At 54.5% G+C, this 24,553-nt stretch overlaps 40 non-coding genes across 40 annotated transcripts; all 40 read right to left on the minus strand.

Annotated features, from left to right (window-relative positions):
- Positions 1–457: 457 nt before the first annotated feature.
- On the minus strand, positions 458–529 carry Trnah-gug. The gene has a single exon. It is a non-coding gene; the product is annotated as a tRNA-His (tRNA).
- Positions 530–915: 386 nt separating this feature from the next.
- Positions 916–987, minus strand: Trnae-cuc. Its single transcript has one exon. It is a non-coding gene; the product is annotated as a tRNA-Glu (tRNA).
- A 445-nt stretch (positions 988–1,432) lies between these two features.
- Trnal-uag lies at positions 1,433–1,514 on the minus strand. Its single transcript has one exon. It is a non-coding gene; the product is annotated as a tRNA-Leu (tRNA).
- Positions 1,515–2,261: 747 nt separating this feature from the next.
- Positions 2,262–2,333, minus strand: Trnah-gug. Its single transcript has one exon. It is a non-coding gene; the product is annotated as a tRNA-His (tRNA).
- A 386-nt stretch (positions 2,334–2,719) lies between these two features.
- On the minus strand, positions 2,720–2,791 carry Trnae-cuc. Its single transcript has one exon. It is a non-coding gene; the product is annotated as a tRNA-Glu (tRNA).
- A 445-nt stretch (positions 2,792–3,236) lies between these two features.
- Positions 3,237–3,318, minus strand: Trnal-uag. The gene has a single exon. It is a non-coding gene; the product is annotated as a tRNA-Leu (tRNA).
- A 747-nt stretch (positions 3,319–4,065) lies between these two features.
- Positions 4,066–4,137, minus strand: Trnah-gug. Its single transcript has one exon. It is a non-coding gene; the product is annotated as a tRNA-His (tRNA).
- Positions 4,138–4,523: 386 nt separating this feature from the next.
- Trnae-cuc lies at positions 4,524–4,595 on the minus strand. Its single transcript has one exon. It is a non-coding gene; the product is annotated as a tRNA-Glu (tRNA).
- Positions 4,596–5,040: 445 nt separating this feature from the next.
- On the minus strand, positions 5,041–5,122 carry Trnal-uag. Its single transcript has one exon. It is a non-coding gene; the product is annotated as a tRNA-Leu (tRNA).
- Positions 5,123–5,869: 747 nt separating this feature from the next.
- On the minus strand, positions 5,870–5,941 carry Trnah-gug. The gene has a single exon. It is a non-coding gene; the product is annotated as a tRNA-His (tRNA).
- A 386-nt stretch (positions 5,942–6,327) lies between these two features.
- Positions 6,328–6,399, minus strand: Trnae-cuc. The gene has a single exon. It is a non-coding gene; the product is annotated as a tRNA-Glu (tRNA).
- Positions 6,400–6,844: 445 nt separating this feature from the next.
- Trnal-uag lies at positions 6,845–6,926 on the minus strand. The gene has a single exon. It is a non-coding gene; the product is annotated as a tRNA-Leu (tRNA).
- A 747-nt stretch (positions 6,927–7,673) lies between these two features.
- On the minus strand, positions 7,674–7,745 carry Trnah-gug. The gene has a single exon. It is a non-coding gene; the product is annotated as a tRNA-His (tRNA).
- A 386-nt stretch (positions 7,746–8,131) lies between these two features.
- On the minus strand, positions 8,132–8,203 carry Trnae-cuc. The gene has a single exon. It is a non-coding gene; the product is annotated as a tRNA-Glu (tRNA).
- A 445-nt stretch (positions 8,204–8,648) lies between these two features.
- Positions 8,649–8,730, minus strand: Trnal-uag. Its single transcript has one exon. It is a non-coding gene; the product is annotated as a tRNA-Leu (tRNA).
- A 747-nt stretch (positions 8,731–9,477) lies between these two features.
- Trnah-gug lies at positions 9,478–9,549 on the minus strand. The gene has a single exon. It is a non-coding gene; the product is annotated as a tRNA-His (tRNA).
- A 386-nt stretch (positions 9,550–9,935) lies between these two features.
- On the minus strand, positions 9,936–10,007 carry Trnae-cuc. Its single transcript has one exon. It is a non-coding gene; the product is annotated as a tRNA-Glu (tRNA).
- A 445-nt stretch (positions 10,008–10,452) lies between these two features.
- Trnal-uag lies at positions 10,453–10,534 on the minus strand. The gene has a single exon. It is a non-coding gene; the product is annotated as a tRNA-Leu (tRNA).
- Positions 10,535–11,281: 747 nt separating this feature from the next.
- Positions 11,282–11,353, minus strand: Trnah-gug. The gene has a single exon. It is a non-coding gene; the product is annotated as a tRNA-His (tRNA).
- A 386-nt stretch (positions 11,354–11,739) lies between these two features.
- Positions 11,740–11,811, minus strand: Trnae-cuc. Its single transcript has one exon. It is a non-coding gene; the product is annotated as a tRNA-Glu (tRNA).
- A 445-nt stretch (positions 11,812–12,256) lies between these two features.
- On the minus strand, positions 12,257–12,338 carry Trnal-uag. Its single transcript has one exon. It is a non-coding gene; the product is annotated as a tRNA-Leu (tRNA).
- A 747-nt stretch (positions 12,339–13,085) lies between these two features.
- On the minus strand, positions 13,086–13,157 carry Trnah-gug. Its single transcript has one exon. It is a non-coding gene; the product is annotated as a tRNA-His (tRNA).
- A 386-nt stretch (positions 13,158–13,543) lies between these two features.
- On the minus strand, positions 13,544–13,615 carry Trnae-cuc. Its single transcript has one exon. It is a non-coding gene; the product is annotated as a tRNA-Glu (tRNA).
- Positions 13,616–14,060: 445 nt separating this feature from the next.
- Trnal-uag lies at positions 14,061–14,142 on the minus strand. Its single transcript has one exon. It is a non-coding gene; the product is annotated as a tRNA-Leu (tRNA).
- A 747-nt stretch (positions 14,143–14,889) lies between these two features.
- Trnah-gug lies at positions 14,890–14,961 on the minus strand. The gene has a single exon. It is a non-coding gene; the product is annotated as a tRNA-His (tRNA).
- Positions 14,962–15,347: 386 nt separating this feature from the next.
- Trnae-cuc lies at positions 15,348–15,419 on the minus strand. Its single transcript has one exon. It is a non-coding gene; the product is annotated as a tRNA-Glu (tRNA).
- Positions 15,420–15,864: 445 nt separating this feature from the next.
- Trnal-uag lies at positions 15,865–15,946 on the minus strand. Its single transcript has one exon. It is a non-coding gene; the product is annotated as a tRNA-Leu (tRNA).
- Positions 15,947–16,693: 747 nt separating this feature from the next.
- Trnah-gug lies at positions 16,694–16,765 on the minus strand. The gene has a single exon. It is a non-coding gene; the product is annotated as a tRNA-His (tRNA).
- A 386-nt stretch (positions 16,766–17,151) lies between these two features.
- Positions 17,152–17,223, minus strand: Trnae-cuc. Its single transcript has one exon. It is a non-coding gene; the product is annotated as a tRNA-Glu (tRNA).
- Positions 17,224–17,668: 445 nt separating this feature from the next.
- Positions 17,669–17,750, minus strand: Trnal-uag. Its single transcript has one exon. It is a non-coding gene; the product is annotated as a tRNA-Leu (tRNA).
- A 747-nt stretch (positions 17,751–18,497) lies between these two features.
- On the minus strand, positions 18,498–18,569 carry Trnah-gug. Its single transcript has one exon. It is a non-coding gene; the product is annotated as a tRNA-His (tRNA).
- Positions 18,570–18,955: 386 nt separating this feature from the next.
- On the minus strand, positions 18,956–19,027 carry Trnae-cuc. The gene has a single exon. It is a non-coding gene; the product is annotated as a tRNA-Glu (tRNA).
- Positions 19,028–19,472: 445 nt separating this feature from the next.
- On the minus strand, positions 19,473–19,554 carry Trnal-uag. The gene has a single exon. It is a non-coding gene; the product is annotated as a tRNA-Leu (tRNA).
- A 747-nt stretch (positions 19,555–20,301) lies between these two features.
- Trnah-gug lies at positions 20,302–20,373 on the minus strand. Its single transcript has one exon. It is a non-coding gene; the product is annotated as a tRNA-His (tRNA).
- A 386-nt stretch (positions 20,374–20,759) lies between these two features.
- Trnae-cuc lies at positions 20,760–20,831 on the minus strand. The gene has a single exon. It is a non-coding gene; the product is annotated as a tRNA-Glu (tRNA).
- A 445-nt stretch (positions 20,832–21,276) lies between these two features.
- Positions 21,277–21,358, minus strand: Trnal-uag. Its single transcript has one exon. It is a non-coding gene; the product is annotated as a tRNA-Leu (tRNA).
- A 747-nt stretch (positions 21,359–22,105) lies between these two features.
- On the minus strand, positions 22,106–22,177 carry Trnah-gug. The gene has a single exon. It is a non-coding gene; the product is annotated as a tRNA-His (tRNA).
- Positions 22,178–22,563: 386 nt separating this feature from the next.
- Trnae-cuc lies at positions 22,564–22,635 on the minus strand. The gene has a single exon. It is a non-coding gene; the product is annotated as a tRNA-Glu (tRNA).
- A 445-nt stretch (positions 22,636–23,080) lies between these two features.
- Positions 23,081–23,162, minus strand: Trnal-uag. The gene has a single exon. It is a non-coding gene; the product is annotated as a tRNA-Leu (tRNA).
- A 747-nt stretch (positions 23,163–23,909) lies between these two features.
- Trnah-gug lies at positions 23,910–23,981 on the minus strand. Its single transcript has one exon. It is a non-coding gene; the product is annotated as a tRNA-His (tRNA).
- Positions 23,982–24,553: the final 572 nt, after the last annotated feature.

Raw genomic sequence — 24,553 nt, forward strand, 5'->3', positions numbered from 1 at the left:
AGCTAGAATGCTCCATGTATCAAACATATGTGAGCTCAAGGAGGTTACACTTGAAGGAAAAGCGGCAGGTTAACGCGATCACATCAAAACCCCCGGCAGCTACGGGATTCGAAACCGCGCCTACAGAGAGACTGGTGCCTTAAACCAGCGCCTTAAAGCGCTCGGCCACGCTACATGCGCTGCTTGGTGCGCCAGTGTTCCTAGCATTTGTAGAAACAGTGCACGCCACAGCTTCCTGTTCTGCCGGGACTGGCTGCTCATCCATCGCACTTCAAACGACTGCCCTTTTCGACTACAGAGAGCAGCGGACGTCTGCGCTCTGGGAGGCGACATTACGTGTTGGGGATGAAGTGGTAGTGCTAACTGCGGCCTGCGGAACACGAGTGAAAAAATCAAGAGAGTACTGTCATTTCGAGTACTCGCCATTGCAACGGCAGCAAGGCAAAACTTTCAAAATTGCCGTGACCAGGATTCGAACCTGGGTTATTGCGGCCACAACGCAATGTCCTAACCACTAGACGATCACGGCCATGGCCACGGAGGCGCCCGCGAAGGCAGCTGGCTGCAATGCAAGTGGCGATACCCAGCAAAGCCTAGGCCAAGGTGTACGCCACAGCAGTGTCAGACACGGTCTCCATCACATGTATACGAGCAAATGAACGTGCCTGCGCTGTCAGGACTCTAACTACAGTGGTTAGCTGCATTCACCTCCGTGGCAATGTCTTGCAGTCCTCCAAGCCTCTTGACTACAGGTACCGGTATGTGGCTCGATAACAAGTGGATAGACGCCGCATCTCTCTCGCCGTCAGGTGTTGCCGCGAGTCATACTTAACGTAGCTTTCTGCACGCGTCAGCGTAGCGTCAGTCGAGCAAAGTCGAGACAAGTCGCATAGGAGGAGCAACAAAAACGCGCAATTCCGGTACCGGGAATCGAACCCGGGCCTCCTGGGTGAGAGCCAGGTATCCTAGCCACTAGACCACACCGGACAACGACGGCAGTGCTCTTTCCAGCGAACGCAGCAGCCGCCCACGGTTAACTGACGACAACTGTAAAAAATCCACTCTCTCGCGTTATAGAACGGCGTGCTCCGGACGCATTTCGTGGAGACGAACGCCAGCAATGATGAGAGCAAAAGGTGCCTACAAATCCTGTCGTTGCACCACGCACTGTTCTACGACAATTCACCAAGCAGACGCTCACGCCTTGTTGTGCTGTTTCCTTTGCGGGCAATGAGTGCATCTGCCTTCGACACAGGAAACATTACACGTTCGGCAGCTGTGGGATTGGAACCCACGCCTCCGAAGAGAATGGTGCCTGAAACCAGCGCCTTAGACCGCTCGGCCACGCTACCTACACAACACGCGCGTCACAAGAGCTGCGTCCTACCCCACGAGGACACACCGCAACGGCACAAAAATGAGACGTAAAAAGTGGCAACGGTGGGATTCGAACCCACGCCTCCGGAGAGACTGGTGCCTAAAACCAGCGCCTTAGACCGCTCGGCCACGTTACCGTTGGATCAGCAGCGGCAAAACGTTTCGTTTGTACTACAAAGATCACTTCGAAATGGAAGTATCTTGGCAATCGCCGTGCCATGTATTTCCGCTGCTCTCCCACTGGAAGCGTCTCTTTAGGCCATCCACAGCAAGAAAAAGCCGTGCCCGCCGTACGGTAGCGACGCCACTTGTCTGTAGCTGTCGCAGTTAAGGAGACAGCGTCAAGAGACGTTTTCGTGCCGTGACCAGGTTTCGAACCTGCGCTTTCCTTAACCACTAAAGTATCGTAGCTGTAACTGTCAGGCGGAGCTAGAATGCTCCATGTATCAAACATATGTGAGCTCAAGGAGGTTACACTTGAAGGAAAAGCGGCAGGTTAACGCGATCACATCAAAACCCCCGGCAGCTACGGGATTCGAAACCGCGCCTACAGAGAGACTGGTGCCTTAAACCAGCGCCTTAAAGCGCTCGGCCACGCTACATGCGCTGCTTGGTGCGCCAGTGTTCCTAGCATTTGTAGAAACAGTGCACGCCACAGCTTCCTGTTCTGCCGGGACTGGCTGCTCATCCATCGCACTTCAAACGACTGCCCTTTTCGACTACAGAGAGCAGCGGACGTCTGCGCTCTGGGAGGCGACATTACGTGTTGGGGATGAAGTGGTAGTGCTAACTGCGGCCTGCGGAACACGAGTGAAAAAATCAAGAGAGTACTGTCATTTCGAGTACTCGCCATTGCAACGGCAGCAAGGCAAAACTTTCAAAATTGCCGTGACCAGGATTCGAACCTGGGTTATTGCGGCCACAACGCAATGTCCTAACCACTAGACGATCACGGCCATGGCCACGGAGGCGCCCGCGAAGGCAGCTGGCTGCAATGCAAGTGGCGATACCCAGCAAAGCCTAGGCCAAGGTGTACGCCACAGCAGTGTCAGACACGGTCTCCATCACATGTATACGAGCAAATGAACGTGCCTGCGCTGTCAGGACTCTAACTACAGTGATTAGCTGCATTCACCTCCGTGGCAATGTCTTGCAGTCCTCCAAGCCTCTTGACTACAGGTACCGGTATGTGGCTCGATAACAAGTGGATAGACGCCGCATCTCTCTCGCCGTCAGGTGTTGCCGCGAGTCATACTTAACGTAGCTTTCTGCACGCGTCAGCGTAGCGTCAGTCGAGCAAAGTCGAGACAAGTCGCATAGGAGGAGCAACAAAAACGCGCAATTCCGGTACCGGGAATCGAACCCGGGTCTCCTGGGTGAGAGCCAGGTATCCTAGCCACTGGACCACACCGGACAACGACGGCAGTGCTCTTTCCAGCGAACGCAGCAGCCGCCCACGGTTAACTGACGACAACTGTAAAAAATCCACTCTCTCGCGTTATAGAACGGCGTGCTCCGGACGCATTTCGTGGAGACGAACGCCAGCAATGATGAGAGCAAAAGGTGCCTACAAATCCTGTCGTTGCACCACGCACTGTTCTACGACAATTCACCAAGCAGACGCTCACGCCTTGTTGTGCTGTTTCCTTTGCGGGCAATGAGTGCATCTGCCTTCGACACAGGAAACATTACACGTTCGGCAGCTGTGGGATTGGAACCCACGCCTCCGAAGAGAATGGTGCCTGAAACCAGCGCCTTAGACCGCTCGGCCACGCTACCTACACAACACGCGCGTCACAAGAGCTGCGTCCTACCCCACGAGGACACACCGCAACGGCACAAAAATGAGACGTAAAAAGTGGCAACGGTGGGATTCGAACCCACGCCTCCGGAGAGACTGGTGCCTAAAACCAGCGCCTTAGACCGCTCGGCCACGTTACCGTTGGATCAGCAGCGGCAAAACGTTTCGTTTGTACTACAAAGATCACTTCGAAATGGAAGTATCTTGGCAATCGCCGTGCCATGTATTTCCGCTGCTCTCCCACTGGAAGCGTCTCTTTAGGCCATCCACAGCAAGAAAAAGCCGTGCCCGCCGTACGGTAGCGACGCCACTTGTCTGTAGCTGTCGCAGTTAAGGAGACAGCGTCAAGAGACGTTTTCGTGCCGTGACCAGGTTTCGAACCTGCGCTTTCCTTAACCACTAAAGTATCGTAGCTGTAACTGTCAGGCGGAGCTAGAATGCTCCATGTATCAAACATATGTGAGCTCAAGGAGGTTACACTTGAAGGAAAAGCGGCAGGTTAACGCGATCACATCAAAACCCCCGGCAGCTACGGGATTCGAAACCGCGCCTACAGAGAGACTGGTGCCTTAAACCAGCGCCTTAAAGCGCTCGGCCACGCTACATGCGCTGCTTGGTGCGCCAGTGTTCCTAGCATTTGTAGAAACAGTGCACGCCACAGCTTCCTGTTCTGCCGGGACTGGCTGCTCATCCATCGCACTTCAAACGACTGCCCTTTTCGACTACAGAGAGCAGCGGACGTCTGCGCTCTGGGAGGCGACATTACGTGTTGGGGATGAAGTGGTAGTGCTAACTGCGGCCTGCGGAACACGAGTGAAAAAATCAAGAGAGTACTGTCATTTCGAGTACTCGCCATTGCAACGGCAGCAAGGCAAAACTTTCAAAATTGCCGTGACCAGGATTCGAACCTGGGTTATTGCGGCCACAACGCAATGTCCTAACCACTAGACGATCACGGCCATGGCCACGGAGGCGCCCGCGAAGGCAGCTGGCTGCAATGCAAGTGGCGATACCCAGCAAAGCCTAGGCCAAGGTGTACGCCACAGCAGTGTCAGACACGGTCTCCATCACATGTATACGAGCAAATGAACGTGCCTGCGCTGTCAGGACTCTAACTACAGTGGTTAGCTGCATTCACCTCCGTGGCAATGTCTTGCAGTCCTCCAAGCCTCTTGACTACAGGTACCGGTATGTGGCTCGATAACAAGTGGATAGACGCCGCATCTCTCTCGCCGTCAGGTGTTGCCGCGAGTCATACTTAACGTAGCTTTCTGCACGCGTCAGCGTAGCGTCAGTCGAGCAAAGTCGAGACAAGTCGCATAGGAGGAGCAACAAAAACGCGCAATTCCGGTACCGGGAATCGAACCCGGGCCTCCTGGGTGAGAGCCAGGTATCCTAGCCACTAGACCACACCGGACAACGACGGCAGTGCTCTTTCCAGCGAACGCAGCAGCCGCCCACGGTTAACTGACGACAACTGTAAAAAATCCACTCTCTCGCGTTATAGAACGGCGTGCTCCGGACGCATTTCGTGGAGACGAACGCCAGCAATGATGAGAGCAAAAGGTGCCTACAAATCCTGTCGTTGCACCACGCACTGTTCTACGACAATTCACCAAGCAGACGCTCACGCCTTGTTGTGCTGTTTCCTTTGCGGGCAATGAGTGCATCTGCCTTCGACACAGGAAACATTACACGTTCGGCAGCTGTGGGATTGGAACCCACGCCTCCGAAGAGAATGGTGCCTGAAACCAGCGCCTTAGACCGCTCGGCCACGCTACCTACACAACACGCGCGTCACAAGAGCTGCGTCCTACCCCACGAGGACACACCGCAACGGCACAAAAATGAGACGTAAAAAGTGGCAACGGTGGGATTCGAACCCACGCCTCCGGAGAGACTGGTGCCTAAAACCAGCGCCTTAGACCGCTCGGCCACGTTACCGTTGGATCAGCAGCGGCAAAACGTTTCGTTTGTACTACAAAGATCACTTCGAAATGGAAGTATCTTGGCAATCGCCGTGCCATGTATTTCCGCTGCTCTCCCACTGGAAGCGTCTCTTTAGGCCATCCACAGCAAGAAAAAGCCGTGCCCGCCGTACGGTAGCGACGCCACTTGTCTGTAGCTGTCGCAGTTAAGGAGACAGCGTCAAGAGACGTTTTCGTGCCGTGACCAGGTTTCGAACCTGCGCTTTCCTTAACCACTAAAGTATCGTAGCTGTAACTGTCAGGCGGAGCTAGAATGCTCCATGTATCAAACATATGTGAGCTCAAGGAGGTTACACTTGAAGGAAAAGCGGCAGGTTAACGCGATCACATCAAAACCCCCGGCAGCTACGGGATTCGAAACCGCGCCTACAGAGAGACTGGTGCCTTAAACCAGCGCCTTAAAGCGCTCGGCCACGCTACATGCGCTGCTTGGTGCGCCAGTGTTCCTAGCATTTGTAGAAACAGTGCACGCCACAGCTTCCTGTTCTGCCGGGACTGGCTGCTCATCCATCGCACTTCAAACGACTGCCCTTTTCGACTACAGAGAGCAGCGGACGTCTGCGCTCTGGGAGGCGACATTACGTGTTGGGGATGAAGTGGTAGTGCTAACTGCGGCCTGCGGAACACGAGTGAAAAAATCAAGAGAGTACTGTCATTTCGAGTACTCGCCATTGCAACGGCAGCAAGGCAAAACTTTCAAAATTGCCGTGACCAGGATTCGAACCTGGGTTATTGCGGCCACAACGCAATGTCCTAACCACTAGACGATCACGGCCATGGCCACGGAGGCGCCCGCGAAGGCAGCTGGCTGCAATGCAAGTGGCGATACCCAGCAAAGCCTAGGCCAAGGTGTACGCCACAGCAGTGTCAGACACGGTCTCCATCACATGTATACGAGCAAATGAACGTGCCTGCGCTGTCAGGACTCTAACTACAGTGGTTAGCTGCATTCACCTCCGTGGCAATGTCTTGCAGTCCTCCAAGCCTCTTGACTACAGGTACCGGTATGTGGCTCGATAACAAGTGGATAGACGCCGCATCTCTCTCGCCGTCAGGTGTTGCCGCGAGTCATACTTAACGTAGCTTTCTGCACGCGTCAGCGTAGCGTCAGTCGAGCAAAGTCGAGACAAGTCGCATAGGAGGAGCAACAAAAACGCGCAATTCCGGTACCGGGAATCGAACCCGGGCCTCCTGGGTGAGAGCCAGGTATCCTAGCCACTGGACCACACCGGACAACGACGGCAGTGCTCTTTCCAGCGAACGCAGCAGCCGCCCACGGTTAACTGACGACAACTGTAAAAAATCCACTCTCTCGCGTTATAGAACGGCGTGCTCCGGACGCATTTCGTGGAGACGAAAGCCAGCAATGATGAGAGCAAAAGGTGCCTACAAATCCTGTCGTTGCACCACGCACTGTTCTACGACAATTCACCAAGCAGACGCTCACGCCTTGTTGTGCTGTTTCCTTTGCGGGCAATGAGTGCATCTGCCTTCGACACAGGAAACATTACACGTTCGGCAGCTGTGGGATTGGAACCCACGCCTCCGAAGAGAATGGTGCCTGAAACCAGCGCCTTAGACCGCTCGGCCACGCTACCTACACAACACGCGCGTCACAAGAGCTGCGTCCTACCCCACGAGGACACACCGCAACGGCACAAAAATGAGACGTAAAAAGTGGCAACGGTGGGATTCGAACCCACGCCTCCGGAGAGACTGGTGCCTAAAACCAGCGCCTTAGACCGCTCGGCCACGTTACCGTTGGATCAGCAGCGGCAAAACGTTTCGTTTGTACTACAAAGATCACTTCGAAATGGAAGTATCTTGGCAATCGCCGTGCCATGTATTTCCGCTGCTCTCCCACTGGAAGCGTCTCTTTAGGCCATCCACAGCAAGAAAAAGCCGTGCCCGCCGTACGGTAGCGACGCCACTTGTCTGTAGCTGTCGCAGTTAAGGAGACAGCGTCAAGAGACGTTTTCGTGCCGTGACCAGGTTTCGAACCTGCGCTTTCCTTAACCACTAAAGTATCGTAGCTGTAACTGTCAGGCGGAGCTAGAATGCTCCATGTATCAAACATATGTGAGCTCAAGGAGGTTACACTTGAAGGAAAAGCGGCAGGTTAACGCGATCACATCAAAACCCCCGGCAGCTACGGGATTCGAAACCGCGCCTACAGAGAGACTGGTACCTTAAACCAGCGCCTTAAAGCGCTCGGCCACGCTACATGCGCTGCTTGGTGCGCCAGTGTTCCTAGCATTTGTAGAAACAGTGCACGCCACAGCTTCCTGTTCTGCCGGGACTGGCTGCTCATCCATCGCACTTCAAACGACTGCCCTTTTCGACTACAGAGAGCAGCGGACGTCTGCGCTCTGGGAGGCGACATTACGTGTTGGGGATGAAGTGGTAGTGCTAACTGCGGCCTGCGGAACACGAGTGAAAAAATCAAGAGAGTACTGTCATTTCGAGTACTCGCCATTGCAACGGCAGCAAGGCAAAACTTTCAAAATTGCCGTGACCAGGATTCGAACCTGGGTTATTGCGGCCACAACGCAATGTCCTAACCACTAGACGATCACGGCCATGGCCACGGAGGCGCCCGCGAAGGCAGCTGGCTGCAATGCAAGTGGCGATACCCAGCAAAGCCTAGGCCAAGGTGTACGCCACAGCAGTGTCAGACACGGTCTCCATCACATGTATACGAGCAAATGAACGTGCCTGCGCTGTCAGGACTCTAACTACACTGGTTAGCTGCATTCACCTCCGTGGCAATGTCTTGCAGTCCTCCAAGCCTCTTGACTACAGGTACCGGTATGTGGCTCGATAACAAGTGGATAGACGCCGCATCTCTCTCGCCGTCAGGTGTTGCCGCGAGTCATACTTAACGTAGCTTTCTGCACGCGTCAGCGTAGCGTCAGTCGAGCAAAGTCGAGACAAGTCGCATAGGAGGAGCAACAAAAACGCGCAATTCCGGTACCGGGAATCGAACCCGGGCCTCCTGGGTGAGAGCCAGGTATCCTAGCCACTAGACCACACCGGACAACGACGGCAGTGCTCTTTCCAGCGAACGCAGCAGCCGCCCACGGTTAACTGACGACAACTGTAAAAAATCCACTCTCTCGCGTTATAGAACGGCGTGCTCCGGACGCATTTCGTGGAGACGAACGCCAGCAATGATGAGAGCAAAAGGTGCCTACAAATCCTGTCGTTGCACCACGCACTGTTCTACGACAATTCACCAAGCAGACGCTCACGCCTTGTTGTGCTGTTTCCTTTGCGGGCAATGAGTGCATCTGCCTTCGACACAGGAAACATTACACGTTCGGCAGCTGTGGGATTGGAACCCACGCCTCCGAAGAGAATGGTGCCTGAAACCAGCGCCTTAGACCGCTCGGCCACGCTACCTACACAACACGCGCGTCACAAGAGCTGCGTCCTACCCCACGAGGACACACCGCAACGGCACAAAAATGAGACATAAAAAGTGGCAACGGTGGGATTCGAACCCACGCCTCCGGAGAGACTGGTGCCTAAAACCAGCGCCTTAGACCGCTCGGCCACGTTACCGTTGGATCAGCAGCGGCAAAACGTTTCGTTTGTACTACAAAGATCACTTCGAAATGGAAGTATCTTGGCAATCGCCGTGCCATGTATTTCCGCTGCTCTCCCACTGGAAGCGTCTCTTTAGGCCATCCACAGCAAGAAAAAGCCGTGCCCGCCGTACGGTAGCGACGCCACTTGTCTGTAGCTGTCGCAGTTAAGGAGACAGCGTCAAGAGACGTTTTCGTGCCGTGACCAGGTTTCGAACCTGCGCTTTCCTTAACCACTAAAGTATCGTAGCTGTAACTGTCAGGCGGAGCTAGAATGCTCCATGTATCAAACATATGTGAGCTCAAGGAGGTTACACTTGAAGGAAAAGCGGCAGGTTAACGCGATCACATCAAAACCCCCGGCAGCTACGGGATTCGAAACCGCGCCTACAGAGAGACTGGTGCCTTAAACCAGCGCCTTAAAGCGCTCGGCCACGCTACATGCGCTGCTTGGTGCGCCAGTGTTCCTAGCATTTGTAGAAACAGTGCACGCCACAGCTTCCTGTTCTGCTGGGACTGGCTGCTCATCCATCGCACTTCAAACGACTGCCCTTTTCGACTACAGAGAGCAGCGGACGTCTGCGCTCTGGGAGGCGACATTACGTGTTGGGGATGAAGTGGTAGTGCTAACTGCGGCCTGCGGAACACGAGTGAAAAAATCAAGAGAGTACTGTCATTTCGAGTACTCGCCATTGCAACGGCAGCAAGGCAAAACTTTCAAAATTGCCGTGACCAGGATTCGAACCTGGGTTATTGCGGCCACAACGCAATGTCCTAACCACTAGACGATCACGGCCATGGCCACGGAGGCGCCCGCGAAGGCAGCTGGCTGCAATGCAAGTGGCGATACCCAGCAAAGCCTAGGCCAAGGTGTACGCCACAGCAGTGTCAGACACGGTCTCCATCACATGTATACGAGCAAATGAACGTGCCTGCGCTGTCAGGACTCTAACTACAGTGGTTAGCTGCATTCACCTCCGTGGCAATGTCTTGCAGTCCTCCAAGCCTCTTGACTACAGGTACCGGTATGTGGCTCGATAACAAGTGGATAGACGCCGCATCTCTCTCGCCGTCAGGTGTTGCCGCGAGTCATACTTAACGTAGCTTTCTGCACGCGTCAGCGTAGCGTCAGTCAAGCAAAGTCGAGACAAGTCGCATAGGAGGAGCAACAAAAACGCGCAATTCCGGTACCGGGAATCGAACCCGGGCCTCCTGGGTGAGAGCCAGGTATCCTAGCCACTAGACCACACCGGACAACGACGGCAGTGCTCTTTCCAGCGAACGCAGCAGCCGCCCACGGTTAACTGACGACAACTGCAAAAAATCCACTCTCTCGCGTTATAGAACGGCGTGCTCCGGACGCATTTCGTGGAGACGAACGCCAGCAATGATGAGAGCAAAAGGTGCCCACAAATCCTGTCGTTGCACCACGCACTGTTCTACGACAATTCACCAAGCAGACGCTCACGCCATGTTGTGCTGTTTCCTTTGCGGGCAATGAGTGCATCTGCCTTCGACACAGGAAACATTACACGTTCGGCAGCTGTGGGATTGGAACCCACGCCTCCGAAGAGAATGGTGCCTGAAACCAGCGCCTTAGACCGCTCGGCCACGCTACCTACACAACACGCGCGTCACAAGAGCTGCGTCCTACCCCACGAGGACACACCGCAACGGCACAAAAATGAGACGTAAAAAGTGGCAACGGTGGGATTCGAACCCACGCCTCCGGAGAGACTGGTGCCTAAAACCAGCGCCTTAGACCGCTCGGCCACGTTACCGTTGGATCAGCAGCGGCAAAACGTTTCGTTTGTACTACAAAGATCACTTCGAAATGGAAGTATCTTGGCAATCGCCGTGCCATGTATTTCCGCTGCTCTCCCACTGGAAGCGTCTCTTTAGGCCATCCACAGCAAGAAAAAGCCGTGCCCGCCGTACGGTAGCGACGCCACTTGTCTGTAGCTGTCGCAGTTAAGGAGACAGCGTCAAGAGACGTTTTCGTGCCGTGACCAGGTTTCGAACCTGCGCTTTCCTTAACCACTAAAGTATCGTAGCTGTAACTGTCAGGCGGAGCTAGAATGCTCCATGTATCAAACATATGTGAGCTCAAGGAGGTTACACTTGAAGGAAAAGCGGCAGGTTAACGCGATCACATCAAAACCCCCGGCAGCTACGGGATTCGAAACCGCGCCTACAGAGAGACTGGTGCCTTAAACCAGCGCCTTAAAGCGCTCGGCCACGCTACATGCGCTGCTTGGTGCGCCAGTGTTCCTAGCATTTGTAGAAACAGTGCACGCCACAGCTTCCTGTTCTGCCGGGACTGGCTGCTCATCCATCGCACTTCAAACGACTGCCCTTTTCGACTACAGAGAGCAGCGGACGTCTGCGCTCTGGGAGGCGACATTACGTGTTGGGGATGAAGTGGTAGTGCTAACTGCGGCCTGCGGAACACGAGTGAAAAAATCAAGAGAGTACTGTCATTTCGAGTACTCGCCATTGCAACGGCAGCAAGGCAAAACTTTCAAAATTGCCGTGACCAGGATTCGAACCTGGGTTATTGCGGCCACAACGCAATGTCCTAACCACTAGACGATCACGGCCATGGCCACGGAGGCGCCCGCGAAGGCAGCTGGCTGCAATGCAAGTGGCGATACCCAGCAAAGCCTAGGCCAAGGTGTACGCCACAGCAGTGTCAGACACGGTCTCCATCACATGTATACGAGCAAATGAACGTGCCTGCGCTGTCAGGACTCTAACTACAGTGGTCAGCTGCATTCACCTCCGTGGCAATGTCTTGCAGTCCTCCAAGCCTCTTGACTACAGGTACCGGTATGTGGCTCGATAACAAGTGGATAGACGCCGCATCTCTCTCGCCGTCAGGTGTTGCCGCGAGTCATACTTAACGTAGCTTTCTGCACGCGTCAGCGTAGCGTCAGTCGAGCAAAGTCGAGACAAGTCGCATAGGAGGAGCAACAAAAACGCGCAATTCCGGTACCGGGAATCGAACCCGGGCCTCCTGGGTGAGAGCCAGGTATCCTAGCCACTAGACCACACCGGACAACGACGGCAGTGCTCTTTCCAGCGAACGCAGCAGCCGCCCACGGTTAACTGACGACAACTGTAAAAAATCCACTCTCTCGCGTTATAGAACGGCGTGCTCCGGACGCATTTCGTGGAGACGAACGCCAGCAATGATGAGAGCAAAAGGTGCCTACAAATCCTGTCGTTGCACCACGCACTGTTCTACGACAATTCACCAAGCAGACGCTCACGCCTTGTTGTGCTGTTTCCTTTGCGGGCAATGAGTGCATCTGCCTTCGACACAGGAAACATTACACGTTCGGCAGCTGTGGGATTGGAACCCACGCCTCCGAAGAGAATGGTGCCTGAAACCAGCGCCTTAGACCGCTCGGCCACGCTACCTACACAACACGCGCGTCACAAGTGCTGCGTCCTACCCCACGAGGACACACCGCAACGGCACAAAAATGAGACGTAAAGAGTGGCAACGGTGGGATTCGAACCCACGCCTCCGGAGAGACTGGTGCCTAAAACCAGCGCCTTAGACCGCTCGGCCACGTTACCGTTGGATCAGCAGCGGCAAAACGTTTCGTTTGTACTACAAAGATCACTTCGAAATGGAAGTATCTTGGCAATCGCCGTGCCATGTATTTCCGCTGCTCTCCCACTGGAAGCGTCTCTTTAGGCCATCCACAGCAAGAAAAAGCCGTGCCCGCCGTACGGTAGCGACGCCACTTGTCTGTAGCTGTCGCAGTTAAGGAGACAGCGTCAAGAGACGTTTTCGTGCCGTGACCAGGTTTCGAACCTGCGCTTTCCTTAACCACTAAAGTATCGTAGCTGTAACTGTCAGGCGGAGCTAGAATGCTCCATGTATCAAACATATGTGAGCTCAAGGAGGTTACACTTGAAGGAAAAGCGGCAGGTTAACGCGATCACATCAAAACCCCCGGCAGCTACGGGATTCGAAACCGCGCCTACAGAGACACTGGTGCCTTAAACCAGCGCCTTAAAGCGCTCGGCCACGCTACATGCGCTGCTTGGTGCGCCAGTGTTCCTAGCATTTGTAGAAACAGTGCACGCCACAGCTTCCTGTTCTGCTGGGACTGGCTGCTCATCCATCGCACTTCAAACGACTGCCCTTTTCGACTACAGAGAGCAGCGGACGTCTGCGCTCTGGGAGGCGACATTACGTGTTGGGGATGAAGTGGTAGTGCTAACTGCGGCCTGCGGAACACGAGTGAAAAAATCAAGAGAGTACTGTAATTACGAGTACTCGCCATTGCAACGGCAGCAAGGCAAAACTTTCAAAATTGCCGTGACCAGGATTCGAACCTGGGTTATTGCGGCCACAACGCAATGTCCTAACCACAAGACGATCACGGCCATGGCCACGGAGGCGCCCGCGAAGGCAGCTGGCTGCAATGCAAGTGGCGATACCCAGCAAAGCCTAGGCCAAGGTGTACGCCACAGCAGTGTCAGACACGGTCTCCATCACATGTATACGAGCAAATGAACGTGCCTGCGCTGTCAGGACTCTAACTACAGTGGTTAGCTGCATTCACCTCCGTGGCAATGTCTTGCAGTCCTCCAAGCCTCTTGACTACAGGTACCGGTATGTGGCTCGATAACAAGTGGATAGACGCCGCATCTCTCTCGCCGTCAGGTGTTGCCGCGAGTCATACTTAACGTAGCTTTCTGCACGCGTCAGCGTAGCGTCAGTCGAGCAAAGTCGAGACAAGTCGCATAGGAGGAGCAACAAAAACGCGCAATTCCGGTACCGGGAATCGAACCCGGGCCTCCTGGGTGAGAGCCAGGTATCCTAGCCACTGGACCACACCGGACAACGACGGCAGTGCTCTTTCCAGCGAACGCAGCAGCCGCCCACGGTTAACTGACGACAACTGTAAAAAATCCACTCTCTCGCGTTATAGAACGGCGTGCTCCGGACGCATTTCCTGGAGACGAACGCCAGCAATGATGAGAGCAAAAGGTGCCTACAAATCCTGTCGTTGCACCACGCACTGTTCTACGACAATTCACCAAGCAGACGCTCACGCCTTGTTGTGCTGTTTCCTTTGCGGGCAATGAGTGCATCTGCCTTCGACACAGGAAACATTACACGTTCGGCAGCTGTGGGATTGGAACCCACGCCTCCGAAGAGAATGGTGCCTGAAACCAGCGCCTTAGACCGCTCGGCCACGCTACCTACACAACACGCGCGTCACAAGAGCTGCGTCCTACCCCACGAGGACACACCGCAACGGCACAAAAATGAGACGTAAAAAGTGGCAACGGTGGGATTCGAACCCACGCCTCCGGAGAGACTGGTGCCTAAAACCAGCGCCTTAGACCGCTCGGCCACGTTACCGTTGGATCAGCAGCGGCAAAACGTTTCGTTTGTACTACAAAGATCACTTCGAAATGGAAGTATCTTGGCAATCGCCGTGCCATGTATTTCCGCTGCTCTCCCACTGGAAGCGTCTCTTTAGGCCATCCACAGCAAGAAAAAGCCGTGCCCGCCGTACGGTAGCGACGCCACTTGTCTGTAGCTGTCGCAGTTAAGGAGACAGCGTCAAGAGACGTTTTCGTGCCGTGACCAGGTTTCGAACCTGCGCTTTCCTTAACCACTAAAGTATCGTAGCTGTAACTGTCAGGCGGAGCTAGAATGCTCCATGTATCAAACATATGTGAGCTCAAGGAGGTTACACTTGAAGGAAAAGCGGCAGGTTAACGCGATCACATCAAAACCCCCGGCAGCTACGGGATTCGAAACCGCGCCTACAGAGAGACTGGTGCCTTAAACCAGCGCCTTAAAGCGCTCGGCCACGCTACATGCGCTGCTTGGTGCGCCAGTGTTCCTAGCATTTGTAGAAACAGTGCACGCCACAGCTTCCTGTTCTGCTGGGACTGGCTGCTCATCCATCGCACTTCAAACGACTGCCCTTTTCGACTACAGAGAGCAGCGGACGTCTGCGCTCTGGGAGGCGACATTACGTGTTGGGGATGAAGTGGTAGTGCTAACTGCGGCCTGCGGAACACGAGTGAAAAAATCAAGAGAGTACTGTCATTTCGAGTACTCGCCATTGCAACGGCAGCAAGGCAAAACTTTCAAAATTGCCGTGACCAGGATTCGAACCTGGGTTATTGCGGCCACAACGCAATGTCCTAACCACTAGACGATCACGGCCATGGCCACGGAGGCGCCCGCGAAGGCAGCTGGCTGCAATGCAAGTGGCGATACCCAGCAAAGCCTAGGCCAAGGTGTACGCCACAGCAGTGTCAGACACGGTCTCCATCACATGTATACGAGCAAATGAACGTGCCTGCGCTGTCAGGACTCTAACTACAGTGGTTAGCTGCATTCACCTCCGTGGCAATGTCTTGCAGTCCTCCAAGCCTCTTGACTACAGGTACCGGTATGTGGCTCGATAACAAGTGGATAGACGCCGCATCTCTCTCGCCGTCAGGTGTTGCCGCGAGTCATACTTAACGTAGCTTTCTGCACGCGTCAGCGTAGCGTCAGTCGAGCAAAGTCGAGACAAGTCGCATAGGAGGAGCAACAAAAACGCGCAATTCCGGTACCGGGAATCGAACCCGGGCCTCCTGGGTGAGAGCCAGGTATCCTAGCCACTAGACCACACCGGACAACGACGGCAGTGCTCTTTCCAGCGAACGCAGCAGCCGCCCACGGTTAACTGACGACAACTGTAAAAAATCCACTCTCTCGCGTTATAGAACGGCGTGCTCCGGACGCATTTCGTGGAGACGAACGCCAGCAATGATGAGAGCAAAAGGTGCCTACAAATCCTGTCGTTGCACCACGCACTGTTCTACGACAATTCACCAAGCAGACGCTCACGCCATGTTGTGCTGTTTCCTTTGCGGGCAATGAGTGCATCTGCCTTCGACACAGGAAACATTACACGTTCGGCAGCTGTGGGATTGGAACCCACGCCTCCGAAGAGAATGGTGCCTGAAACCAGCGCCTTAGACCGCTCGGCCACGCTACCTACACAACACGCGCGTCACAAGAGCTGCGTCCTACCCCACGAGGACACACCGCAACGGCACAAAAATGAGACGTAAAAAGTGGCAACGGTGGGATTCGAACCCACGCCTCCGGAGAGACTGGTGCCTAAAACCAGCGCCTTAGACCGCTCGGCCACGTTACCGTTGGATCAGCAGCGGCAAAACGTTTCGTTTGTACTACAAAGATCACTTCGAAATGGAAGTATCTTGGCAATCGCCGTGCCATGTATTTCCGCTGCTCTCCCACTGGAAGCGTCTCTTTAGGCCATCCACAGCAAGAAAAAGCCGTGCCCGCCGTACGGTAGCGACGCCACTTGTCTGTAGCTGTCGCAGTTAAGGAGACAGCGTCAAGAGACGTTTTCGTGCCGTGACCAGGTTTCGAACCTGCGCTTTCCTTAACCACTAAAGTATCGTAGCTGTAACTGTCAGGCGGAGCTAGAATGCTCCATGTATCAAACATATGTGAGCTCAAGGAGGTTACACTTGAAGGAAAAGCGGCAGGTTAACGCGATCACATCAAAACCCCCGGCAGCTACGGGATTCGAAACCGCGCCTACAGAGAGACTGGTGCCTTAAACCAGCGCCTTAAAGCGCTCGGCCACGCTACATGCGCTGCTTGGTGCGCCAGTGTTCCTAGCATTTGTAGAAACAGTGCACGCCACAGCTTCCTGTTCTGCCGGGACTGGCTGCTCATCCATCGCACTTCAAACGACTGCCCTTTTCGACTACAGAGAGCAGCGGACGTCTGCGCTCTGGGAGGCGACATTACGTGTTGGGGATGAAGTGGTAGTGCTAACTGCGGCCTGCGGAACACGAGTGAAAAAATCAAGAGAGTACTGTCATTTCGAGTACTCGCCATTGCAACGGCAGCAAGGCAAAACTTTCAAAATTGCCGTGACCAGGATTCGAACCTGGGTTATTGCGGCCACAACGCAATGTCCTAACCACTAGACGATCACGGCCATGGCCACGGAGGCGCCCGCGAAGGCAGCTGGCTGCAATGCAAGTGGCGATACCCAGCAAAGCCTAGGCCAAGGTGTACGCCACAGCAGTGTCAGACACGGTCTCCATCACATGTATACGAGCAAATGAACGTGCCTGCGCTGTCAGGACTCTAACTACAGTGGTTAGCTGCATTCACCTCCGTGGCAATGTCTTGCTGTCCTCCAAGCCTCTTGACTACAGGTACCGGTATGTGGCTCGATAACAAGTGGATAGACGCCGCATCTCTCTCGCCGTCAGGTGTTGCCGCGAGTCATACTTAACGTAGCTTTCTGCACGCGTCAGCGTAGCGTCAGTCGAGCAAAGTCGAGACAAGTCGCATAGGAGGAGCAACAAAAACGCGCAATTCCGGTACCGGGAATCGAACCCGGGCCTCCTGGGTGAGAGCCAGGTATCCTAGCCACTAGACCACACCGGACAACGACGGCAGTGCTCTTTCCAGCGAACGCAGCAGCCGCCCACGGTTAACTGACGACAACTGTAAAAAATCCACTCTCTCGCGTTATAGAACGGCGTGCTCCGGACGCATTTCGTGGAGACGAACGCCAGCAATGATGAGAGCAAAAGGTGCCTACAAATCCTGTCGTTGCACCACGCACTGTTCTACGACAATTCACCAAGCAGACGCTCACGCCATGTTGTGCTGTTTCCTTTGCGGGCAATGAGTGCATCTGCCTTCGACACAGGAAACATTACACGTTCGGCAGCTGTGGGATTGGAACCCACGCCTCCGAAGAGAATGGTGCCTGAAACCAGCGCCTTAGACCGCTCGGCCACGCTACCTACACAACACGCGCGTCACAAGAGCTGCGTCCTACCCCACGAGGACACACCGCAACGGCACAAAAATGAGACGTAAAAAGTGGCAACGGTGGGATTCGAACCCACGCCTCCGGAGAGACTGGTGCCTAAAACCAGCGCCTTAGACCGCTCGGCCACGTTACCGTTGGATCAGCAGCGGCAAAACGTTTCGTTTGTACTACAAAGATCACTTCGAAATGGAAGTATCTTGGCAATCGCCGTGCCATGTATTTCCGCTGCTCTCCCACTGGAAGCGTCTCTTTAGGCCATCCACAGCAAGAAAAAGCCGTGCCCGCCGTACGGTAGCGACGCCACTTGTCTGTAGCTGTCGCAGTTAAGGAGACAGCGTCAAGAGACGTTTTCGTGCCGTGACCAGGTTTCGAACCTGCGCTTTCCTTAACCACTAAAGTATCGTAGCTGTAACTGTCAGGCGGAGCTAGAATGCTCCATGTATCAAACATATGTGAGCTCAAGGAGGTTACACTTGAAGGAAAAGCGGCAGGTTAACGCGATCACATCAAAACCCCCGGCAGCTACGGGATTCGAAACCGCGCCTACAGAGAGACTGGTGCCTTAAACCAGCGCCTTAAAGCGCTCGGCCACGCTACATGCGCTGCTTGGTGCGCCAGTGTTCCTAGCATTTGTAGAAACAGTGCACGCCACAGCTTCCTGTTCTGCCGGGACTGGCTGCTCATCCATCGCACTTCAAACGACTGCCCTTTTCGACTACAGAGAGCAGCGGACGTCTGCGCTCTGGGAGGCGACATTACGTGTTGGGGATGAAGTGGTAGTGCTAACTGCGGCCTGCGGAACACGAGTGAAAAAATCAAGAGAGTACTGTCATTTCGAGTACTCGCCATTGCAACGGCAGCAAGGCAAAACTTTCAAAATTGCCGTGACCAGGATTCGAACCTGGGTTATTGCGGCCACAACGCAATGTCCTAACCACTAGACGATCACGGCCATGGCCACGGAGGCGCCCGCGAAGGCAGCTGGCTGCAATGCAAGTGGCGATACCCAGCAAAGCCTAGGCCAAGGTGTACGCCACAGCAGTGTCAGACACGGTCTCCATCACATGTATACGAGCAAATGAACGTGCCTGCGCTGTCAGGACTCTAACTACAGTGGTCAGCTGCATTCACCTCCGTGGCAATGTCTTGCAGTCCTCCAAGCCTCTTGACTACAGGTACCGGTATGTGGCTCGATAACAAGTGGATAGACGCCGCATCTCTCTCGCCGTCAGGTGTTGCCGCGAGTCATACTTAACGTAGCTTTCTGCACGCGTCAGCGTAGCGTCAGTCGAGCAAAGTCGAGACAAGTCGCATAGGAGGAGCAACAAAAACGCGCAATTCCGGTACCGGGAATCGAACCCGGGCCTCCTGGGTGAGAGCCAGGTATCCTAGCCACTAGACCACACCGGACAACGACGGCAGTGCTCTTTCCAGCGAACGCAGCAGCCGCCCACGGTTAACTGACGACAACTGTAAAAAATCCACTCTCTCGCGTTATAGAACGGCGTGCTCCGGACGCATTTCGTGGAGACGAACGCCAGCAATGATGAGAGCAAAAGGTGCCTACAAATCCTGTCGTTGCACCACGCACTGTTCTACGACAATTCACCAAGCAGACGCTCACGCCTTGTTGTGCTGTTTCCTTTGCGGGCAATGAGTGCATCTGCCTTCGACACAGGAAACATTACACGTTCGGCAGCTGTGGGATTGGAACCCACGCCTCCGAAGAGAATGGTGCCTGAAACCAGCGCCTTAGACCGCTCGGCCACGCTACCTACACAACACGCGCGTCACAAGAGCTGCGTCCTACCCCACGAGGACACACCGCAACGGCACAAAAATGAGACGTAAAAAGTGGCAACGGTGGGATTCGAACCCACGCCTCCGGAGAGACTGGTGCCTAAAACCAGCGCCTTAGACCGCTCGGCCACGTTACCGTTGGATCAGCAGCGGCAAAACGTTTCGTTTGTACTACAAAGATCACTTCGAAATGGAAGTATCTTGGCAATCGCCGTGCCATGTATTTCCGCTGCTCTCCCACTGGAAGCGTCTCTTTAGGCCATCCACAGCAAGAAAAAGCCGTGCCCGCCGTACGGTAGCGACGCCACTTGTCTGTAGCTGTCGCAGTTAAGGAGACAGCGTCAAGAGACGTTTTCGTGCCGTGACCAGGTTTCGAACCTGCGCTTTCCTTAACCACTAAAGTATCGTAGCTGTAACTGTCAGGCGGAGCTAGAATGCTCCATGTATCAAACATATGTGAGCTCAAGGAGGTTACACTTGAAGGAAAAGCGGCAGGTTAACGCGATCACATCAAAACCCCCGGCAGCTACGGGATTCGAAACCGCGCCTACAGAGAGACTGGTGCCTTAAACCAGCGCCTTAAAGCGCTCGGCCACGCTACATGCGCTGCTTGGTGCGCCAGTGTTCCTAGCATTTGTAGAAACAGTGCACGCCACAGCTTCCTGTTCTGCCGGGACTGGCTGCTCATCCATCGCACTTCAAACGACTGCCCTTTTCGACTACAGAGAGCAGCGGACGTCTGCGCTCTGGGAGGCGACATTACGTGTTGGGGATGAAGTGGTAGTGCTAACTGCGGCCTGCGGAACACGAGTGAAAAAATCAAGAGAGTACTGTCATTTCGAGTACTCGCCATTGCAACGGCAGCAAGGCAAAACTTTCAAAATTGCCGTGACCAGGATTCGAACCTGGGTTATTGCGGCCACAACGCAATGTCCTAACCACTAGACGATCACGGCCATGGCCACGGAGGCGCCCGCGAAGGCAGCTGGCTGCAATGCAAGTGGCGATACCCAGCAAAGCCTAGGCCAAGGTGTACGCCACAGCAGTGTCAGACACGGTCTCCATCACATGTATACGAGCAAATGAACGTGCCTGCGCTGTCAGGACTCTAACTACAGTGGTCAGCTGCATTCACCTCCGTGGCAATGTCTTGCAGTCCTCCAAGCCTCTTGACTACAGGTACCGGTATGTGGCTCGATAACAAGTGGATAGACGCCGCATCTCTCTCGCCGTCAGGTGTTGCCGCGAGTCATACTTAACGTAGCTTTCTGCACGCGTCAGCGTAGCGTCAGTCGAGCAAAGTCGAGACAAGTCGCATAGGAGGAGCAACAAAAACGCGCAATTCCGGTACCGGGAATCGAACCCGGGCCTCCTGGGTGAGAGCCAGGTATCCTAGCCACTAGACCACACCGGACAACGACGGCAGTGCTCTTTCCAGCGAACGCAGCAGCCGCCCACGGTTAACTGACGACAACTGTAAAAAATCCACTCTCTCGCGTTATAGAACGGCGTGCTCCGGACGCATTTCGTGGAGACGAACGCCAGCAATGATGAGAGCAAAAGGTGCCTACAAATCCTGTCGTTGCACCACGCACTGTTCTACGACAATTCACCAAGCAGACGCTCACGCCTTGTTGTGCTGTTTCCTTTGCGGGCAATGAGTGCATCTGCCTTCGACACAGGAAACATTACACGTTCGGCAGCTGTGGGATTGGAACCCACGCCTCCGAAGAGAATGGTGCCTGAAACCAGCGCCTTAGACCGCTCGGCCACGCTACCTACACAACACGCGCGTCACAAGAGCTGCGTCCTACCCCACGAGGACACACCGCAACGGCACAAAAATGAGACGTAAAAAGTGGCAACGGTGGGATTCGAACCCACGCCTCCGGAGAGACTGGTGCCTAAAACCAGCGCCTTAGACCGCTCGGCCACGTTACCGTTGGATCAGCAGCGGCAAAACGTTTCGTTTGTACTACAAAGATCACTTCGAAATGGAAGTATCTTGGCAATCGCCGTGCCATGTATTTCCGCTGCTCTCCCACTGGAAGCGTCTCTTTAGGCCATCCACAGCAAGAAAAAGCCGTGCCCGCCGTACGGTAGCGACGCCACTTGTCTGTAGCTGTCGCAGTTAAGGAGACAGCGTCAAGAGACGTTTTCGTGCCGTGACCAGGTTTCGAACCTGCGCTTTCCTTAACCACTAAAGTATCGTAGCTGTAACTGTCAGGCGGAGCTAGAATGCTCCATGTATCAAACATATGTGAGCTCAAGGAGGTTACACTTGAAGGAAAAGCGGCAGGTTAACGCGATCACATCAAAACCCCCGGCAGCTACGGGATTCGAAACCGCGCCTACAGAGAGACTGGTGCCTTAAACCAGCGCCTTAAAGCGCTCGGCCACGCTACATGCGCTGCTTGGTGCGCCAGTGTTCCTAGCATTTGTAGAAACAGTGCACGCCACAGCTTCCTGTTCTGCCGGGACTGGCTGCTCATCCATCGCACTTCAAACGACTGCCCTTTTCGACTACAGAGAGCAGCGGACGTCTGCGCTCTGGGAGGCGACATTACGTGTTGGGGATGAAGTGGTAGTGCTAACTGCGGCCTGCGGAACACGAGTGAAAAAATCAAGAGAGTACTGTCATTTCGAGTACTCGCCATTGCAACGGCAGCAAGGCAAAACTTTCAAAATTGCCGTGACCAGGATTCGAACCTGGGTTATTGCGGCCACAACGCAATGTCCTAACCACTAGACGATCACGGCCATGGCCACGGAGGCGCCCGCGAAGGCAGCTGGCTGCAATGCAAGTGGCGATACCCAGCAAAGCCTAGGCCAAGGTGTACGCCACAGCAGTGTCAGACACGGTCTCCATCACATGTATACGAGCAAATGAACGTGCCTGCGCTGTCAGGACTCTAACTACAGTGGTCAGCTGCATTCACCTCCGTGGCAATGTCTTGCAGTCCTCCAAGCCTCTTGACTACAGGTACCGGTATGTGGCTCGATAACAAGTGGATAGACGCCGCATCTCTCTCGCCGTCAGGTGTTGCCGCGAGTCATACTTAACGTAGCTTTCTGCACGCGTCAGCGTAGCGTCAGTCGAGCAAAGTCGAGACAAGTCGCATAGGAGGAGCAACAAAAACGCGCAATTCCGGTACCGGGAATCGAACCCGGGCCTCCTGGGTGAGAGCCAGGTATCCTAGCCACTAGACCACACCGGACAACGACGGCAGTGCTCTTTCCAGCGAACGCAGCAGCCGCCCACGGTTAACTGACGACAACTGTAAAAAATCCACTCTCTCGCGTTATAGAACGGCGTGCTCCGGACGCATTTCGTGGAGACGAACGCCAGCAATGATGAGAGCAAAAGGTGCCTACAAATCCTGTCGTTGCACCACGCACTGTTCTACGACAATTCACCAAGCAGACGCTCACGCCTTGTTGTGCTGTTTCCTTTGCGGGCAATGAGTGCATCTGCCTTCGACACAGGAAACATTACACGTTCGGCAGCTGTGGGATTGGAACCCACGCCTCCGAAGAGAATGGTGCCTGAAACCAACGCCTTAGACCGCTCGGCCACGCTACCTACACAACACGCGCGTCACAAGAGCTGCGTCCTACCCCACGAGGACACACCGCAACGGCACAAAAATGAGACGTAAAAAGTGGCAACGGTGGGATTCGAACCCACGCCTCCGGAGAGACTGGTGCCTAAAACCAGCGCCTTAGACCTCTCGGCCACGTTACCGTTGGATCAGCAGCGGCAAAACGTTTCGTTTGTACTACAAAGATCACTTCGAAATGGAAGTATCTTGGCAATCGCCGTGCCATGTATTTCCGCTGCTCTCCCACTGGAAGCGTCTCTTTAGGCCATCCACAGCAAGAAAAAGCCGTGCCCGCCGTACGGTAGCGACGCCACTTGTCTGTAGCTGTCGCAGTTAAGGAGACAGCGTCAAGAGACGTTTTCGTGCCGTGACCAGGTTTCGAACCTGCGCTTTCCTTAACCACTAAAGTATCGTAGCTGTAACTGTCAGGCGGAGCTAGAATGCTCCATGTATCAAACATATGTGAGCTCAAGGAGGTTACACTTGAAGGAAAAGCGGCAGGTTAACGCGATCACATCAAAACCCCCGGCAGCTACGGGATTCGAAACCGCGCCTACAGAGAGACTGGTGCCTTAAACCAGCGCCTTAAAGCGCTCGGCCACGCTACATGCGCTGCTTGGTGCGCCAGTGTTCCTAGCATTTGTAGAAACAGTGCACGCCACAGCTTCCTGTTCTGCCGGGACTGGCTGCTCATCCATCGCACTTCAAACGACTGCCCTTTTCGACTACAGAGAGCAGCGGACGTCTGCGCTCTGGGAGGCGACATTACGTGTTGGGGATGAAGTGGTAGTGCTAACTGCGGCCTGCGGAACACGAGTGAAAAAATCAAGAGAGTACTGTCATTTCGAGTACTCGCCATTGCAACGGCAGCAAGGCAAAACTTTCAAAATTGCCGTGACCAGGATTCGAACCTGGGTTATTGCGGCCACAACGCAATGTCCTAACCACTAGACGATCACGGCCATGGCCACGGAGGCGCCCGCGAAGGCAGCTGGCTGCAATGCAAGTGGCGATACCCAGCAAAGCCTAGGCCAAGGTGTACGCCACAGCAGTGTCAGACACGGTCTCCATCACATGTATACGAGCAAATGAACGTGCCTGCGCTGTCAGGACTCTAACTACAGTGGTCAGCTGCATTCACCTCCGTGGCAATGTCTTGCAGTCCTCCAAGCCTCTTGACTACAGGTACCGGTATGTGGCTCGATAACAAGTGGATAGACGCCGCATCTCTCTCGCCGTCAGGTGTTGCCGCGAGTCATACTTAACGTAGCTTTCTGCACGCGTCAGCGTAGCGTCAGTCGAGCAAAGTCGAGACAAGTCGCATAGGAGGAGCAACAAAAACGCGCAATTCCGGTACCGGGAATCGAACCCGGGCCTCCTGGGTGAGAGCCAGGTATCCTAGCCACTTTTTTTTTTTTTTTTTTTTTTTTTACTGCGCGAATCGACGGTATCTCGTAAGGAAGGAAAGAGCAGCAGCTGCCGCCGAGCCCAGGCGCCGTGCCTAACACGCAGAAGGTCCCCGGCTCGATTGCGG

Source organism: Schistocerca piceifrons, chromosome 1 (assembly GCF_021461385.2).
Source record: "Schistocerca piceifrons isolate TAMUIC-IGC-003096 chromosome 1, iqSchPice1.1, whole genome shotgun sequence".
In the NCBI taxonomy this organism is placed as follows: Eukaryota; Metazoa; Arthropoda; class Insecta; order Orthoptera; family Acrididae; genus Schistocerca; species Schistocerca piceifrons.